Source organism: Aulonocara stuartgranti (assembly GCF_965226115.1).
Source record: "Aulonocara stuartgranti genome assembly, chromosome: 16".
NCBI lineage: Eukaryota > Metazoa > Chordata > Actinopteri > Cichliformes > Cichlidae > Aulonocara > Aulonocara stuartgranti.
In genome coordinates this window covers 37,048,036-37,065,709 of record NC_138952.1, presented here as the reverse complement: position 1 = coordinate 37,065,709, position 17,674 = coordinate 37,048,036, and the positions used below count along the sequence as shown (strand labels likewise).

General features: G+C 37.3%; 3 long non-coding RNA genes across 3 annotated transcripts; 1 reads left to right on the top strand and 2 right to left on the bottom strand.

The window, feature by feature from the left end:
- Positions 1–2,362: 2,362 nt before the first annotated feature.
- Positions 2,363–3,322, bottom strand: LOC309691196. The gene is made up of 2 exons (XR_014271912.1): positions 3,215–3,322; positions 2,363–2,587 (listed from the first exon to the last, which is right to left on the bottom strand). It is a non-coding gene; the product is annotated as an uncharacterized lncRNA (long non-coding RNA).
- A 664-nt stretch (positions 3,323–3,986) lies between these two features.
- Positions 3,987–7,545, top strand: LOC309691195. Its single transcript, XR_014271911.1, has 8 exons — positions 3,987–4,073; positions 4,550–4,589; positions 4,735–4,781; positions 5,094–5,138; positions 5,981–6,010; positions 6,476–6,544; positions 6,751–6,825; positions 7,209–7,545. It is a non-coding gene; the product is annotated as an uncharacterized lncRNA (long non-coding RNA).
- Positions 7,546–14,116: 6,571 nt separating this feature from the next.
- On the bottom strand, positions 14,117–16,819 carry LOC309690715. Its single transcript, XR_014271799.1, has 4 exons — positions 16,644–16,819; positions 14,996–15,142; positions 14,668–14,762; positions 14,117–14,508 (listed from the first exon to the last, which is right to left on the bottom strand). It is a non-coding gene; the product is annotated as an uncharacterized lncRNA (long non-coding RNA).
- Between the last annotated feature and the right edge of the window lie 855 nt (positions 16,820–17,674).

Here is a 17,674-nt window from a genome sequence, read left to right as displayed (position 1 = left end):
TGTATTTTCTCTTGGGAAGTGAGATGATTACATACGTACCTTGGAGAGACCGCTGCATTGACACCTCTTCAACAGCTAGTATACATCTCCAATTACTTCCCAGAGAGCTTTGAACAATCACATTTCCATACAACAGGAATTCTTCTTGAAAGCACTTTCACCAGCTTCCTCGCTCTAATTGCTATTTTGTACAGCAATGACACATAAAGTAAATATAAACAGGGTCATCACAGCATTTCAGGTCGAAGGAGCATTAATAACATCACACATGAAGTTAAAGCAAGCAATTAAGCAAGTTTTTACTGTTTTCTGTGGCTCCTGTGGTCCCGTTCTTTATTATTGGTTTCGCTTTCTGTTTCCTTTCAGATTTTTAATTTTAGGCCATCGCGTGGCTTCTACATCCTCCGTTGTTTTTTTTTCACACCCTGCTTGAGCTCCACCTGTAGGTTATTTGTCATCCTGTTAATTAATATTTAATTAATAACATTTTTAAAGCCTCCATGTTAGTTTTTGGATTCAGACTGCCATATTGGATAAGAGGATCAAGCTAGCAAGCTTGTTTAGCAATTAGCATACATACCCATACGGTAAAAAAATACATTTTTCCTGGCCAAAATATATTTCAAATATATGGTAAATATATTTTGTATTTGTGATGCTCCAAAAAAATATATTTTTGAAATTGAAAATATATTTCTTTCAAACCAAAATACATTTCAAAACATATTTTAGGGTGAAGAAAATACATTTCCAACCTTACAGTAGAATGTATATCAAAGTATCCTTTATTTAAAATATATTTAGTGCAATAATGATGATAATGATAACAATACTAAAAGTAACATGTTTTATGCACATCTGCAAAAAACAGTTGGATTCAAACAAAACAGAGTCAAAGGTCTATCACGAATTAGGTTGTTTATTCATTTGCTTACAGTATTTCACATTACACAATATCTCACTATAATGTAGCGTTCATTGACTTTGAAATTATCTGTCAGTGATACAGTAAACAAGATACAACAACTGCTATGTACACTTTAGTTTTTGACAATATATACAATTTAGTACTTAAAGGAACACACTCCACTGTTTTGGAAATAGGCTCATTCTCCATCTCCCTCAGAGTTAAAAATGCAGCGTCTTCTTTCTAGATCCGTACGTTAATAGGGCTCCGGAGCGTGATCTTACGGGATGGGGCGTAGCCAGGATTTTTGGTCAAGGCGCCATATTAGCAGGCCAAACAAATGCTTGCTGTGTGGTCGGTTGTAATGTTAGATTGCACTACCGACAAAGGAATAAGCTTGAAAACAGGCTCTCTTTTCATTGTTTCCTCACCTGGAAACATCATGAGGGAGCTTATGTGTTGGATGTTACCAAAAGAAGGCGTCTAGCCTGGATAGCAGCTGCGAGACGAGCTGATATTCAGTTCTCTACCAGCCACAGATATCTGTTGGTGTGCTCCAGTATTTTCATTCAGGTAAGTTCTAAATAAGTTCATATTATTATTTATAGCCTGTTAATTTTATTTTCAATAGCACAAACTTAGAACAAACATGCAGAACTACCTTCTATTTATAGAGTTGCTAATTATTTGGCATTATTGCAACAAACCAGCCTATGAAATGAATGAAACAAATCCTGACTGGGTTCCAACACTACACATGGGGCACTACGAAATCCCTGCTTCAAACTACATGCTACATACCACCATGCCAATCAGATTACTTCTTCCATGTGAGGGTAAAAAGGTGACCTTCCTGGATAAGATGGCAAAGGTTTGCTGCGTTTTGGTGAACATGTGCCCCAGTGTGGTAGTAAAACCAGGGAAAAATGCTCTTGTTAAATACTTTTAAGTCTTGTGCTGTTTATGTAGTGATAAGTTTTCAAAAGAGACAGTAAATTACAGAATGCTAGTAGTGGGTGATATTATACAAATGCTGTCATGATTTTATGTGAACATTTTGTCATTTGTAAACTATACATAACATTTTTTCTACATTGTAACTGATGTGATGTTCGACAAAGTGCTTTTAATTAAAAATAGGCAAACATTTCTTTGTTTCTTTATTCAACTTTTGAACAGTGGTATTTAGTAAGTACATATTCAGTAAATGCAAAGTATTTACATGGCCCCCTAAATTAAAACATTATGGGTTATTCAGAACAGAACTATGCTTGGAAAAATATTGTCCCATCAGTTGATCCAACTCCTCCACAGTAGCAGGTGGAACTTTTCTTTTTTGAGGATGGCTTCTTTTACCTGTCACAACGAATGGTCTGTTTATGTTTTGATCAAGAACCTTTTTTTTGGGCAGCTGAAGAGGAGAAGTCTATCTTATGGCCAACCTCTGGCTGTATCTTGGTCATATTACCCAGCAAAACCCAGTATGCAGGTTCATCTGTAACAGTCCTTGTGCCACAGATCCTCACTGTTGCTTCTACATTAAACAGAAGAGCAGTGACATGGCTGCAAGTCTCCACGACTCTAGCCATACAGCTGCAGTGGGCGGCTTCAACCTTCCCTGTGATGCTCACAATGACCTGTGGCTGCAATGCTGCAATTCAGTCTTTAAGAGTGCAGGACCTAAAACACACACAGACAAAGTTCATTTAAAGACAAGAACTTTAATAAGCCAAGTCCGACACAAATGTGTTTTATTTACTTTCAAATCCATTTATCATAAATGTAACAAATAAAGTGTTTTTATGTATCCATCTATAGAACGCTGCATGTTATATTCTAAATCTGCATGTTTCTTTTTAGAAACCTATCAGCAAAAAATGAACCTAAAGTATGTAATGCAAGGATGTAATCACTTTCAAGAGGGAGAAAACATAAAGTTCGACTTTAAGTGACAACTATGGACACCTAATATGACAAGCAGATTCTGCAGGTCATTAATCAATGTATAAAACTAAAACAGAATGTATTTTTAGTGACACAGGACACAAACAAGGAAGCAAGATGTGTAATTAGGATTATTTATAATAAATATGAATTAATTTGGGCAATTTCTTTAACCATAAAGAATAACTAAATCCTTCAGGACAATGTCACATCAATGCACTGAACTCACTATGTTATCCCTCTAACAGAGCCTCTACATGTTCTCACTGTAATTTCCCCCTCACGAATGAATTTTTGCTAGCACTAATTTGAATGCTGGGGGGAATCAAACGCATTTTACTCGCAGTACTCAAGCTGACTTACCTTTGCTTGAATGACGGCGTACTCACAACGTGGAGGCTTAAAAATAGCCAAATCTTGTACCCAGTCCTTGGTGAATTGGATGTGCGCCTCCAGAGATTTATAATTGCGAAATTGGTGCGCCGTGTATGCTCTGACTCCACAGACAAGGTATGAGAGTAGATCATGCTAAGTCAATAGCGGTTTGGTCTTCAGGGTTTCTACTCCACGGCTATATTTCATACGGGTCCACATTTCAACAATCAAGTACCGTCTCTTTGCATCTGGACAGAATCTGTCTCTATACCGTCATTTTCTTTTGAGCTACGTTTCAGAATGGTTCGTAGCAATCTTGTTTTGATTCGTGACCTGCCAAGATGGTGCTGCGCTCCCACAATGCATTGCGACATTACGTCAACTCCAAAGCCCTTTGCGTGCAGGAGTGTATGCGCATGCGCATTGCCACGGTGGTTTAAAAAATAAAGATATAATGAAAAGTAATTAATAAAAATTAAATATTTAAACATTCCCACAAATGTGCAATGAACGTGCAAAAACTCTCTTTAGTAGTTGTTGCTGTTTCTTTCTTTCTTTCTTCTTTTTTTTTTTTTTTGAAAAATAACGACGTCTCTGAGGCGCGAAATCTGACAGCGAGAGGAACGGCCGGATACAGGAGACGGGAAGAAACAAGCCGATTATGTTCGCGTTAATTAAGTGGTTGGAAGATGTAAAATTCTCAATTCTGCCAACTGAACATATACGAGATTTTAATGAGGATGAATAATTAGCCGGCATGGAGGAAACGGACCTTTATTTCGTGGAGTGGCGACAAGAAGCCAAGGCGGGTGGCCAGTCTAAGAAGCCTCCATCATCAAGCTAGCAGGTGCCTTTTCCCATATAATATTACTTTATTCTCGTGTATTTGGAACGGAAGCGTAGAGCTGCCACCCAGGCAAAAGAGAAATATAAGTATATCACGTTATAACGTGAAAAGTTTATCGTTCTAACAATATACTATCATGTTTGAACAACATGTTTGAACAACATTGTACGAAAAATGTACATAATTATCACGTCCGTACAATATTGTGCGAACGTGACAATTATGTATATTATAATAACGTGATATTATATTATACAAACATGAAAAGCATAATGTTAGAACAATAAACATTTCACGTCATAACGTGATACAGCTCTATTTTTCTTTTGCCTGGGTGGTAGCTCCACGCTTCCATAATTTGGTAATCAAAATATGTAACTTAATTAATTATATTGTGACGTACTTTTGCCTTTTCTTATTATTCTGCCTTCTCAATAACTATCAAAGCCTATTCACATTTAATTTGGCTTTCACAGAAATCCTACCTCTCCTTCTGGCTACAGAGTACTTACCAAGGTTAGAAACAAAGAACAGTTATGCTTTATTAATGTTCGCTAATTACAATGTTCCACATTTCCTTGCTTTTTAAGTCATTTTTAGGCTTTTTAGAGTTTTTGTTTTTTATTTTTTTAGCAGTAATGTTTCTGCCTATTTATTTCAGCCCATGAAATCGAATGCAGATCTTCCTAATGTGAGATTTACATAAATGTAAGTAATTTTGTTTGTCATTGTCATTAATGTTGTTGCTGTTGTTGTTTTTGTGCAGTTTGCAATCATATAAACCTAGCAAGCATCAGTCAGCACAGTGACTAACCTAAACAGATTCTTGCTTTATTCACATATATTATATGTAATTATATATACCTGCACATTGTACCTAGGGTTGCAGCCACTTGGCCCCACCCCATTGTTGTGACAGCCCTGATTGTACTTATACACTGCATCTGAACAGGGAACAGTCTGCCACATTAATGTATTTTTAAGTGACTTGTTTGTAATACATGAATTTGTTTTTTACAGATGTCAAAGTCTCAACCTCATGCTGCCCTCCCCCATCCTCCTAAAGTAAGTATTTGTTGTTGTAGTTTTTTATGCGGTGTCTGTGTCACATGCTAATCATAATTATTGAAATAACTGTTTTCTAACAGATTTTCCAAAACACTAGTTATGTTTGTTGTCATTCAGACCAATACTACTGCTTAGACATTGTTTAGTGGTCATGCATGTTTGACAAGCTCGTTATGATACCAAAACAGTAGGCCTATCACAATAATCGATATATCGACTTAACACACAATACATGTACATGACCTCAATAATTGTTGATGATGTAATTTATCCGCCATTATATTTACAAAAATAAAATATAATGATAACATAACAATAACATTAAATAACATTGTTTTCTATTTGTTAGAAAATTTACTATTTATTCAAGTTTTTAAGGTATCTAATATTTTGATTCCTAATTTCAATGATCTAAATACTTTAAGAATTAGATGTTGGTTTGTCAATTGAAAGTGTGTAGATCTTGCATTATTATGGTGTTATATTATGATTATACATTCAAAGACATAAAATGGTCTTAAAATGACAATGACATAACTTGTCGCAATTGTTTATGGGGCAATATACCGACCAACAAAAAGTCGCTATCGTAACAGGCCTTCAAAACAGACGGTTTTATGATTGATAAATTCAAAAAATAAATACATTTAATTTCTCTGAGATTCTCTAATATTCAGTTACAGTTCACAACACAGTTACCCGTACATGCAGTATTATACTGTAAATATAAATCTCTGCATTTAGCATCCCACTAGAAGAGTCACAGTTACTGCCTCTTTTTTTTTTTTTTTTTACAAATACCTGTACTATTACTAACACATTTACTGTTTTACTTTTAGCCTGTGGATACAAATGCAGATTTCCTTAATGTAAGTTGTGCATTTTAATTACATCATGTTATTTTTATTATTATTTATTTATTTATTTTATTTTACATTCAAATATTTCAAGCTTCTTGGTTAAAGAAGCTTGATTGCTAGTAGGTAAAGAATAGTTCACCTATAATTCATATTCCCAATTAATTTCTCACCTCTGATTGAATGCCTTTGTTTGTTTTCCTTTTGACTATAACAAAACATTTTTGCTGGATATATATGGTGAATTTATATGCATAGATACAGTCGTAGTGCTTGACACATGCAAACAGCAGTAGATGTACTAAAAAGGAAATAATTACAATCATGATGTTGATTGCTGATGTCAGTATATATATTTTAGAGGAATGTTTTGTTTTCCACCCAAAATGAACTATATTGCTTCAGAAGAGATTTATTACCCTATATAAACCGTATCTATATATTGTTCTGTTTTTTGTTTGTTTTTGTTATTTTCAGGTTCAATGGTGCGTGTTCTTCTAATGGCCGCCTTCCCACTGGAGGTTTTGATCCACAGCAATTTAAAAGGTAATCAGCTTTGAAAGTCAGTTCAAATGGTTAGCTAATAGTACTTTAAAAAGCCTACAACTCTGTCACCAGTTTCTTTACCAAAAATTACCCATAAAAGTATCGCTCAATAGCATATATTGTAGTTCAAATGTTTAGTTGTACAAATATCAAATTTTTGGAAATCTAAAACTAGTCAAACACTCAAATGTTCATGCTTTTTATAGGAGGACAGAGCAAAACGGACATCGGCGCAGAGTGAAGAACTGCCCTTGATAAGGACACTATGACAGCCATATATAGTAAGTGAAGACTTTCTGTGTATCTAAAATTGCATACAGCACAAGTAACTTACTTTGCAACCATTAAAATAGGTTGTAAAGTAAGTTACCAATACAAATAGGTGATGATGCATTGTAGTGGTTGGTCTCAGACAAAGAAGGTCAACAGATTTATGAATGCTGGAAGGTAAGGAGAGACGACCAAAAGGGGTGTTAGCATTACTGTAATGTGAACTGGATAGACTTCCCATCTAGGAAAAAAAAGAGGTAAAATTATGCGTAAAATATATCTGTATCTATATAAACAGAAATATCTGTTTGCTAAATGAAGCCAGCTAACATAAATCACATTTTTATTTTAACTCTGATAAAAGTAATAGAACTGTGACTTTTGTTTGTTACAGTGGCGGTAAGGAAGGGGTTTCCCAGCGTGTCCAGAAGGGCTTTGAGGATTGCCGTGAAAGCTGGGGGAACTGAGACTGCTGGAAAAGGAAAAGAAATTACATTTTAAGTATGCTGACTTATGTTCATACAATCACACACACATATACACATACACACACATATGTGTGTGTGTGTGTGTATATATATATATATATATATATATATACACACACACACATATATGTATATGTGTGTGTGTTTCTTTTAGAATGTTTGAGTATGTAATGAGAATAAACTTATAAAATGAATATTCCTTGCTTGATTGATATGCTATATGTATGTTTTAAACATCAAATAAAGATTTCTTTCAGATGTTACATGTGAATGTGTTTTCTTAGAAATATATGAAGGGTTAAATTTATATTTTTTTGAATGATTTTAAATAAATTTAAATTGTATTTTGAAATATATTTTATTAATATATTTCAAAATATACAAAAAATGGCCAAAAAATATATGTGCTAAAAAACATTTCAAAATACATAAACATATTTCAAAATGTATTTTAAAATACATTTTGAAATACATTTCAAAATATACAAAAAATGGCCAAAAAATATATGTGCTAAAATACATTTTAAATATATAAATATATTTTAAAATGTATTTTAGCACATATATTTTTTGGCCATTTTTTGTATATTTTGAAATATATTTCAAAATGTATTTTGAAATATATTTTTTTACCGTATGGGATACACTGCTTATGCAACATACATAGCTGTCTGCTACTGCTAAACAGCATTCTGATAAAATCAGTCAGTTTGTGCCACACAGGAAGTCATACTATTAGTCAAAGTTTTACTCCAAAAGGAATAAACAGCACAGGTCCAATGGAGAAGTCCAGTTCAGTGGATTCATGACAGCTATTGGCTACAGCTGTCTATGTCGTAAGAACAGTCAAAGTTGCCACATCCCTAAATCCAGTATTCAGAGTTATTAAAAAAACAAACAACCATACAGTTATGAATACGAAGGAAACTATCCTTGTAGGTCAACACCCAATTTTTAGTACCAGAGTTTAACAAGTTGCATCCATGAATTGTATGGGTGCAATGCACAAACACAGATAGCAGCTAAGTCATGCCAAGCAAATGACTAAAAAAACATTAGAATCAGCTAACAGGATAGTACTTTCTAATAAAGGCGTAATAGTAGAGTAAGAACGGTGAACAAGGGTGTAATAATGTAGTAATTTCTAAATTATTGCTATGCAATTACCAAAGTAATAACCATGTAATGTCCAAGTAATATCATGGTAACAACAATGGTTACAATTGAGTAATATTCTGCTGAAATGTATGTAATTGGATAGTAAGGGCCTCAAAACTGGGGGTAATAACGTGAAAATACAGCTCAGTAATAAAATAGTAATAGTAGGGTAACAAGGTAGAAACACGTAAAATTGCGGTAATTTCTAAGTTACTACCACTCAATTACTTGTGGTAGTTTCTGTGCAATAAGCAGGAAACAGCGCAGCAAAATGCCAAACAGCTTTAATAGGTAACTAATATGTTATTAAATGCAAACAATCAAACTTAAAAAGTGTGTTATTACCTGGAAACACCTGTGGTAGTTTTTGTGTAATAAGCATAAATTGAAACAGACTGCAAAGAGCTGGCTGCCAGTAGGTGGCAAAATGCAGCCTACTGGCAGTCTGCAATTTTTTTCATCCCCGGATAAAGACAAAGAAGAAGTAGGGCACCGACTGCTAAGTTTAGCGACCATTTGCCTCCTTTTTGGCTTGCGTCGTAGAACCATGATTAGATAAACCTGTGGATTATAACAAAGCAGTTTGAATCAAACCCATATTATAGCTAATGCTGTAGGACTGCAAGGTAAGTAAAACCTGTTTTTTATTCCTTACGTTATATTTAGGACCATGTCTCTTGTATTTGGTACTTCTCAAGCTTCTTGTGTTCCTTCTTCCTGATGCTGCTGCCATTCGCTACATCTATCACTACAGCTGTCTTTTCCTGTTTGTCTACCACCATTATGTCCGGTTGGTTAGCCACCACCATTTTATCTGTCTGTATCTGGAAATTCCATTTGCCACCACCCTAGTGGGCATCTCCAATTTTAACTTCAGGACTTATCTGAAGCAACATCAACATCTGTGCCATATTCAGCACAGATTATTCTGTACACTATGCCAGCCACTTGGTTATGGCGTTCCATGTATGCAGGGTGCTGGACTTGGGGTGAAACCCTCCATGCATGGTCAGGAGCTTTCTTGTCTTTATGTCAGTGGCTTCTATCTCCTCCTTTGGCCAGCCTATTACCCCAGCAGGGTACCTGATCACGGGCAGGGCGTACGTGTTGATGGCCCGGATCTTGTTCTTACCGTTCAGCTGACTCCTCAGGACTTGCCTGACCCTCTGCAGGTACTTGGTGGTTGCAGCTTTCCTAGCGGCCTCTTCATGGTTTCCATTCGCCTGCTGGATCCCGAGGTACTTGTAACTGTCCTCTATGTCTGCAATGTTGCCTTCTGGTAGTTCAATCCCCTCAGTTCTGACTACCTTCCCTCTCTTTGTTACCATCCGACTACACTTCTCCAGTCCGAACGACATCCCGATGTCATTGCTGTATACAGCAATGACATCGGCTATAGCCTGGTAGTGTGGATCAGTGAATCTCGTTCACTCTTGGCATACAGCTTGATGTCCTCCATGTACAGGAGGTGGCTGACAACTGCTCCGTTCCGTAGTCGGTATCCGTAGCCAGTCTTGTTAATGATCTCACTGAGGGGGTTCAGGCCTATGCAGAACAGCAGTGGGGACAGAGCATCTGCTTGGTAGATCCCGCACTTGTTGGTGACTTGTGCTAAAGGCTTGAAGTTGGCCTCTGGTGTTGTACGCCACATCCCCATTGAGTTCCTGATGAAGGCTCTTAGGGTCCTGTTGGTCTCGTATAGGTCTAGGCATTCCAGGATCCAGGTGTGGGGAGTCATAGGCCTTCTTGTAACCATTCCAGGTTGATCAGCCTAGTACTTCCTTTCCAGTCACCTTTCTCACTCAACATGTGTTAACAGACCTCTCTGCATTGAATCATATCTGTTATTAACCTCTGTCTCTCTTCCACAGCATGTCTTTATCCTGTCTTCCTTCTCTCACCCCAACCAATCACAGCAGATGGCCCCGCCCCTCCCTGAGCCTGGTTCTGCCGGAGGTTTCTTCCTGTTAAAAGGGAGTTTTTCCTTCCCACTGTCGCCAAAGTGCTTGCTCATAGGGGGTCATATGATTGTTGGGTTTTTTCTCTGACTGTATTATTGTTGGCTCTCTACCTTACAATATAAAGCACCTTGAGGTGAGTGTTGTTGTGATGTGGCACTGTATAAATAAAACTGAATTGAATTGAATCTTGGCTGTTATGATGCAGGACAGAAGCTTCCATGTGCTGAGGCAGGTTATTGGCTGGTAGTTGGACGTGACAGGTCCCTTCTGGGACCCCTTGGCGATCAGGTCTGTCCGTCCTTCAGTTCATCATTCTGGGTGTCTCTCAGCTAGCACCTGGTTCATTTGTACTGCTAGATGCTCCTGGAGTGCAGTCAGCTTCTTCAGCCAGTAGGCATGAACCATGTCAGGGCCTGATGCTGTCCAACTCATACTGGAGACCCTTTTTTGGATTTCTGCCACTGTGATGGTTATTGGACCCTGTGGAGGTCGCTGTGGTCTGCCCTCAGATCCACTAGCCCCTGAGCATTGCCGTTATGGGTTGTGTCCATCTCCCATATGCTCTTCCAGTATTGCTCTGTCTCCAGCCTTGGTGGTGCTGTTCTCATATTGTTCCCCTGCCACTGAGAGTACACCTTGGATGGTTCTGTGGAGAACAGCTGGTTTATTCTCCTGCCTTCGATCTCTCTGGTGTACCTCTTCAAGTGGCTGGCCATAGCTGTGAGTTGTTGCTTGGCAGTTTCCAGCTTGCTGTACTTCTTAGGCACCTTTTTCATCGCACCTCTCTTTAAATTTAATTAAACTGTGATGAAATAGTACTGATGGCACTTCTCCATACAATGATATTTGTTCATACAAGTGTAAGGTATACTCCAAGCTTTGACCAGCCAGCATCTTTGCTATGGTGAGAACAAATCGAGTGTAGTGGGTAGCACATTTGATTTCTGGTAATATTAGATGTTGCTGCAAGAGACTGAAACAAGAATTCTGACTTTCAAAAGGCTGACATACAGCAGCATATTCCTCTCAAAAAGTTACATGGTGAGATCACTAAAGGTTAACTTTTTTCTTTTACCAGCTCATGTCACTTATCTAGCAATTACTCCTGGCATTTTTAATCAGTTCTGAAATATTCGTCAACTTAACTAACTTAACTACATTTGAAAGACTTTATAATTGTATCGAAAAAAGGAAAAATATCAAACACATCAGAATAATACATTATCATTAACTTAGCAATCTGTCTCAGCTGCTGCGGTGAACTCAGACAGTATGCTAACTTGGTGAAGTGACTGTGTTAGCTGTTAGTTTATTAACTGTTAGCTAATGGTGCCTTTGATTGAGAAATATGTTGCTCACATTTTACTAAAATCGCTTGGAAGAAACAAAAATCTGAAGGAAATTAGAACACTTAATGTGATACAGTGATTAATGCAGAGCCACCTTATGACCAGTGTTTCTGGCTTTTCAATGGCTCTTCAATCCCGCCCCCTCTCACAACAACAGACAGTTGGATGGACCTCCATATTTGACAGGAAATTACCTGTCAAATATGGAAATTACCTGTCAAATATGGTAATCGTTATTACCATATTTGGTAATAAAGATTATTACTAGTACGATGTTTATTAGAAAAAGAAAGAAAAATCTAAAGGAAAAAGTTCAGTTGACTGTTTTTAAAGCTTTTTAAAGTTTATGTAGATTTTTTTTACTGCAGAAAATTTATCATTTTGAAGTCAAATTATTATTTTTTAAATAAAAGACATAAAAGCAAACACAACGCAAAAAGACAAAGAACAAAAACAATTTGTTACACTTTGTGCATAATATTAGTACAAGAACCACAACTGATAGAAGAAAAGGACACTTAATAAGTTGTATTCCATTGTCTTTTCTCTGAATCTAAATCAATCCAGCTGTTATATCAGACTAAGGACTGATATCTTTTACGATTTCTTTATTATAATGTATTTAAGTACTGAGCATTAAGGTTTACAGTTTGTGTGCACTATTAACAAAGAAATTTGAAAGTCATTAAATAAATCAAATAGGATAAATGTTTAGTTTTTTTCCCAGTGCCAGTGATTGCTTTTGAGTTGATAGGTCGTGTGAGCGCAGAGTAGTAAATTTTCAGAGTACCTGTTTATTTTGTCTGCATTTACTGTTGTCTGTATTTCTCCATCCAGCATTGACAGTTAATGTTCTGCTCTACCAAACTGATCTTTAGATGTTCCATTATATTTTCAGTTCAACTGCTTAAGTTGTGTTTGTAGTGGTAGCAGAGCACCAGTGTCGAGTGTTGCTCCACAAATATAGACACTGTGGCAGAGTGGCAGCAAAATCAAAACACTGCATCAAGCATTTCCAGCACCGGTAATCATTACTTCTGCAGTTTTAATCCCGACTTGCATTTTATTTGCCCCAAAAACAGTGATGTACAAAACGACGGAGAACACGGCAGCTCCGTACGAAGACAGACGTGACGAAAAGAGTACGAGGAAAAAATCAAGGAGTGAAAGGGTCAGACCCACACGAGCATAGAGTGGAGTAAGGACGTTAGCCTGCTGCCCGACTTTCATCACGCACATATTTATTATCATATGGTCCTAAGTGTGAGTGCATACACTCACAACATGTTTAGTAACTTCAGATCCCTGCAACAAGCCCAGGTCCAGTTTACTTTGGTGATTTGGACTATTCCATCTCACAGCTGTTGTTACAGGCCAACGCATCTATTTGTCGTTTCAGGTTGTAGTATTACACAACATTGTGTAACACAACATTTTCAGATCTCAGAAAAAAATGAGTGTTTCGTAATTCATTCAATTATTGTCTTTATTTATAACTGGCATTATTGTTTCATTCTATTATAGAATCTTACAGGAAAGAGGCAAAATTGTAAAAATCCATCGTGCTTTATTCGCTGCTTTGGTGAAAAACAAATCAACAATGCAACAACAACAACAACAAAAACCATTGCAAAACAACATACTGAAACAGTTATTCATCACTTGATTGCTTCAGTACAACACTTGGGCACATATATGCGGACGATTCATGGCTGTTTTGATCTCGCTCTCTCTCTTAACCGATCAAATCTGGCTGTGGTAGCAGCTTTAAACTCAGTATGACCCAGGCTGATAGAGGGGCCCAGTCTGGATCACATTCCTACATTTTGTAGGCCGGTTTTCCTACAAAACACAACAAACATTAGCCCGCAAAGCCACAGTGAACAAAGCAGCATAGCAACGAATTCAATTCAAATCAATATAAGACTTACTTGTAACCTACATCAACAATTGTGTTATGATAAATTACGTAATAACTACAACAGAAGACTGACCTTTGTGGGAATGCTTGGAGCAGACTAACCTGTTCCTTACTGCTTATTGACCACTGTCTTTCCATTCTAGTCCTTCCTTGAGGATTCTGAATGTTTTCTGACCTAACATACTCGCTTCAAAACAATTAATAGTCTTTAAAGTGTTACCAGTGTGCTGCAGTGTGGTAATCATGCATGTTTTGTTTTTATTAAATCGGGTGAGTTAACACTGATTATACGCAGGACAGCAGCTATCAAGGACTGGAATAAAGAAAAATTGCTTCGGTAAACTGAATAATTACAAAGTTGCTCTTCAAATGTTCAATCAAAACATAACACAGAACGTGAGAACGAATGATGGTTATACAAGAGTTTCACTCCTATTCACAAGAGCACCAGTCATCGGTAATTTACATAACAGCATTCTCTGGATGTGTGGTTTTAGAAATCTTCCTATCCAGTAGCAATTTTGTTCTTCAGCCCAAGGACTTTGGGGGAGAGCTTTTCCCCATCCAATCCCATCAACACTTTCTGAATGAATTCATAATAGTGCCTCAATTCCTTGGGGAAGGTTAGGTTTAGTGCATAGATTACTCCAAGCATCAATGCACAAGCTTGGGCCGGAGATCCAATGTTGTCCATGACTATCTCCCCTTCAACAAATATGTCATCATAATGTCCATTTTGTCCATCCTCCCTGTTGATGACATAAATGCCCATGGTGTGCTTCTTCAGGTCTCTCTGGATATCATCTCCTTCAATGTCCTAAACGTTTAATAAAAAGGTAAAAGAAAAAACAATTAACTCTACAATTAAATTCCAATCTAGTCGTTTGTGTGTGTGTGTAACACACACACACACACAAATATCTATCTAAAAAGCGTGTGTATAGATGACTTGCTTACAATGACTTAAACGACTTACTAAGTACTCCCGAATAAGGCTTCCGTCCTCTTCACCAGGGCAGATCAAAGCGCCCTGAGAACTGCTTCCCTTTTCACGTTAACATCACTTTCAGCCTGTTTAAAGAGAGTTGCTGATTAAACCAATTTGGAAAAAAAACAATGTCTGACATTCGCAATAAGTAAATCTTATCATAATGTCAGTTCAAACATAGTAAATAAAATTTATATATGAAATTTCAAAATTTAGATTGCTTGGCCGGTCACCTAAAATGGCTTATTGGACTCACCAGTGACCTGCCGCTTAAGACAAAAGAAATCCTAATAGAATTTACAATATTCACATTTACCTCTTGCATGATGTGCAAGTGGTGGGCAAGTTTCTGCCCAGAAACACCGCCCTTCTTCTGGAAAACTGTCATCAGCCGAGGTGTAATTCTGTCTGTGCCGCGAAGGTCATCTCCAGTTGAAGTGATACGCTGGAATTCAGCATTTACCTGCATCACACACACACCACACACACAGAGAAAAAAAGAAGACTGGTGCTTAATCATTGGTATGATTATTTTGTTATTTCTTCATTAAATGCTACAATGCAATTGCCATCACTTCATAAAGCATGATTAGCATGTGGGTTAGTATACAGTGCACGAAGGATGTTACTACTGTTAATCAAAGAAGAAATGAAAGGCATCAGTCCATTTAACGGGTTTAAAGGGTTTTAAAAAGCAGATATTTGTCTGTTTCAGGTGGTTGGCAACACATTTTCCTGCGCTCTTTGTCCACTGGTGGGAGTGTCTCACCTGTGGGGTCAGCGGGGCAGAACTCTGCCGTCAGCAACAGAGAGCAGAGAAAATTTAGAGGTGCAACTAAAAGCATGCTTGCCATGTAAGCCCCAAACATCTCTGAAATTGCTCTGCAAAATTGTGACTGTCTCTACTCTAAGCTGCTGATGGTCACACAGTGTACATTTACTCTGGTATCTAGTGTATCATATGGTACCCCAATTGAAAGGCTCTCATTTTCTACTTTCTGAAACCTTTTTAATTTACACCAACAATTTAGCTGTAACAGAATTGAGAAACGAACATTACCCATGTGTGACCATAGACTATAAATACGTGTGATACCTGCTGTTAAAGCTCATCTGTGGTTGTACTTCGGAGGTTCTGTGGGTACCGTAAAGACTCATGTATGCACACAAACCTCAATTTGTTTGCTCTCTAATCCTCTTTCTCTTGGCTCTTTCCTTCAGGGATCACCACAGTGAACGATCCACCTCCATCTAACCCTACGCTCCGCATCCTCTTAACTCACACCAACTAAATTCCTGTTTTTCATTTCACTTTCACAAGTTTTTTTTTATCTTTTATCCTGGATGTCTTAAACAGTTTAGGAGTTGGCTATGATGGTGATGACAATAGATGAGAGGTCTTAGGGGTTTTAACTTGACCATTTATTTTTTATCTTATGAGCAACAAAGTCTGTTCATCACACATCACATTTTTAATTTACATCTGTTTAGCACATGCTTTAAACAATCTGAGGCTAACTAAAAACTAATAGCTAAAAAAAGGTTTTAGGTTCATTCACAATTGATAATCTGATTACACTCAATCTCACTCTATTAATTATTGAGATGATTAATCAACCATTTCAATAATCAAACTCACTATAAAATAGTTTGGGCCCTATATGTAGTGCAAACTTACTTAAATAATCAAATATTTTTGCATTTATAAGAAAAATCAAAAATTAATTTTATTCATGTTTCTACCCTTTATGTCACTTATGTTTTTCATACACATATGTTAAGTGCTGCTCAAATAAATACTCTGTACGGTACACAGGTCAAGAATTTAACGACACAGTCACTATGAATGCCAGCCTCTTTATACCTGTATTTGGACTCGTCTTAATCCAAGTGGCCCAGATTAGTTAATGTATAACATAAGGAATTACTGAAAAGAGCACTCAGCAACAAAAGCATGCCTTTACCTCATTAATCTGGAAAAGTGCAGGCCACCTAGCTTTGAACTCCCCAGCACCACCTCTTGTCTACGGTAGGAAAATGTTCGTGACATCTTCTGTCTTACATCTGAGGCACTGTTTCTTCGTCTGACGCCGGTCAAAAGCTCAACCCTGATGTTTTCTAGACTGTCATCCGTTTCGCCAGCTGGACAAAAATTGACCTTTTTAGGTTTCTTAACATTTTTGGCTGGGAGGCAATCATCACTGGATTTGTTTTTCAAAGCATTTATAGTCACTTCAGGACAGCCGATGTTGCGCATCTTTGTCCTGTAATTAGCCATCTTATATTTCAGGCTAATCATCCAGCCATAGTAACCTGTGGCAGATGGCTCTCGCAGACAAGGACATGTTTTGATCAGTGCCCCTGCAACTTCATCTATTTGGTAATTTTGAGGATAAGCAGTAAACTGAAAAATCGCCTCAGCTAGCTTCTCTAAGATGTCAGATTTAACACCTGGAGTAATCTTGAGCCAAGTTCCAGTTTCTCTGAAGGTCTCATTTCCACGCTGAAGTTGCACCTCTACATTGAATGAAAATCGAGGAATAGTAAACTCGCGAGGCCATGCACATGATCTCAGCTCACTGTCTGACTGTGGTAGAATTATGGTGCTGTCTGAGTTGGAAGAAGACGATGAGAGACTGGAGTTTCTTTGAATACTTTCTGGACTTGCAGATGAGTCAAGACAGCATGCGGGATACTGCTTTGACAAAGATGCACTTGTATCCAGATTTGCCATGTACACGCGTTTGATTGTACTTCGGTCTTGGATGTCTTGCATTATGTTCATAAACTCATTGTTAAAGTCAGGCTCCATGAATTGAATACGAAAGTCTCTTTCAATTCCAAATGCTTGGCGAATTGTGCTCATCAGTCAAAGTTCTCGGCATCCCTGATGGAACGTCAAGTCTCCTAAAATCATCATCTGCCACGATGACTCTCAGCTTCAGCTGCTCTGCCATTCTTCAATCTGATTTTTAAAGATATTAGGAGAAAAAAA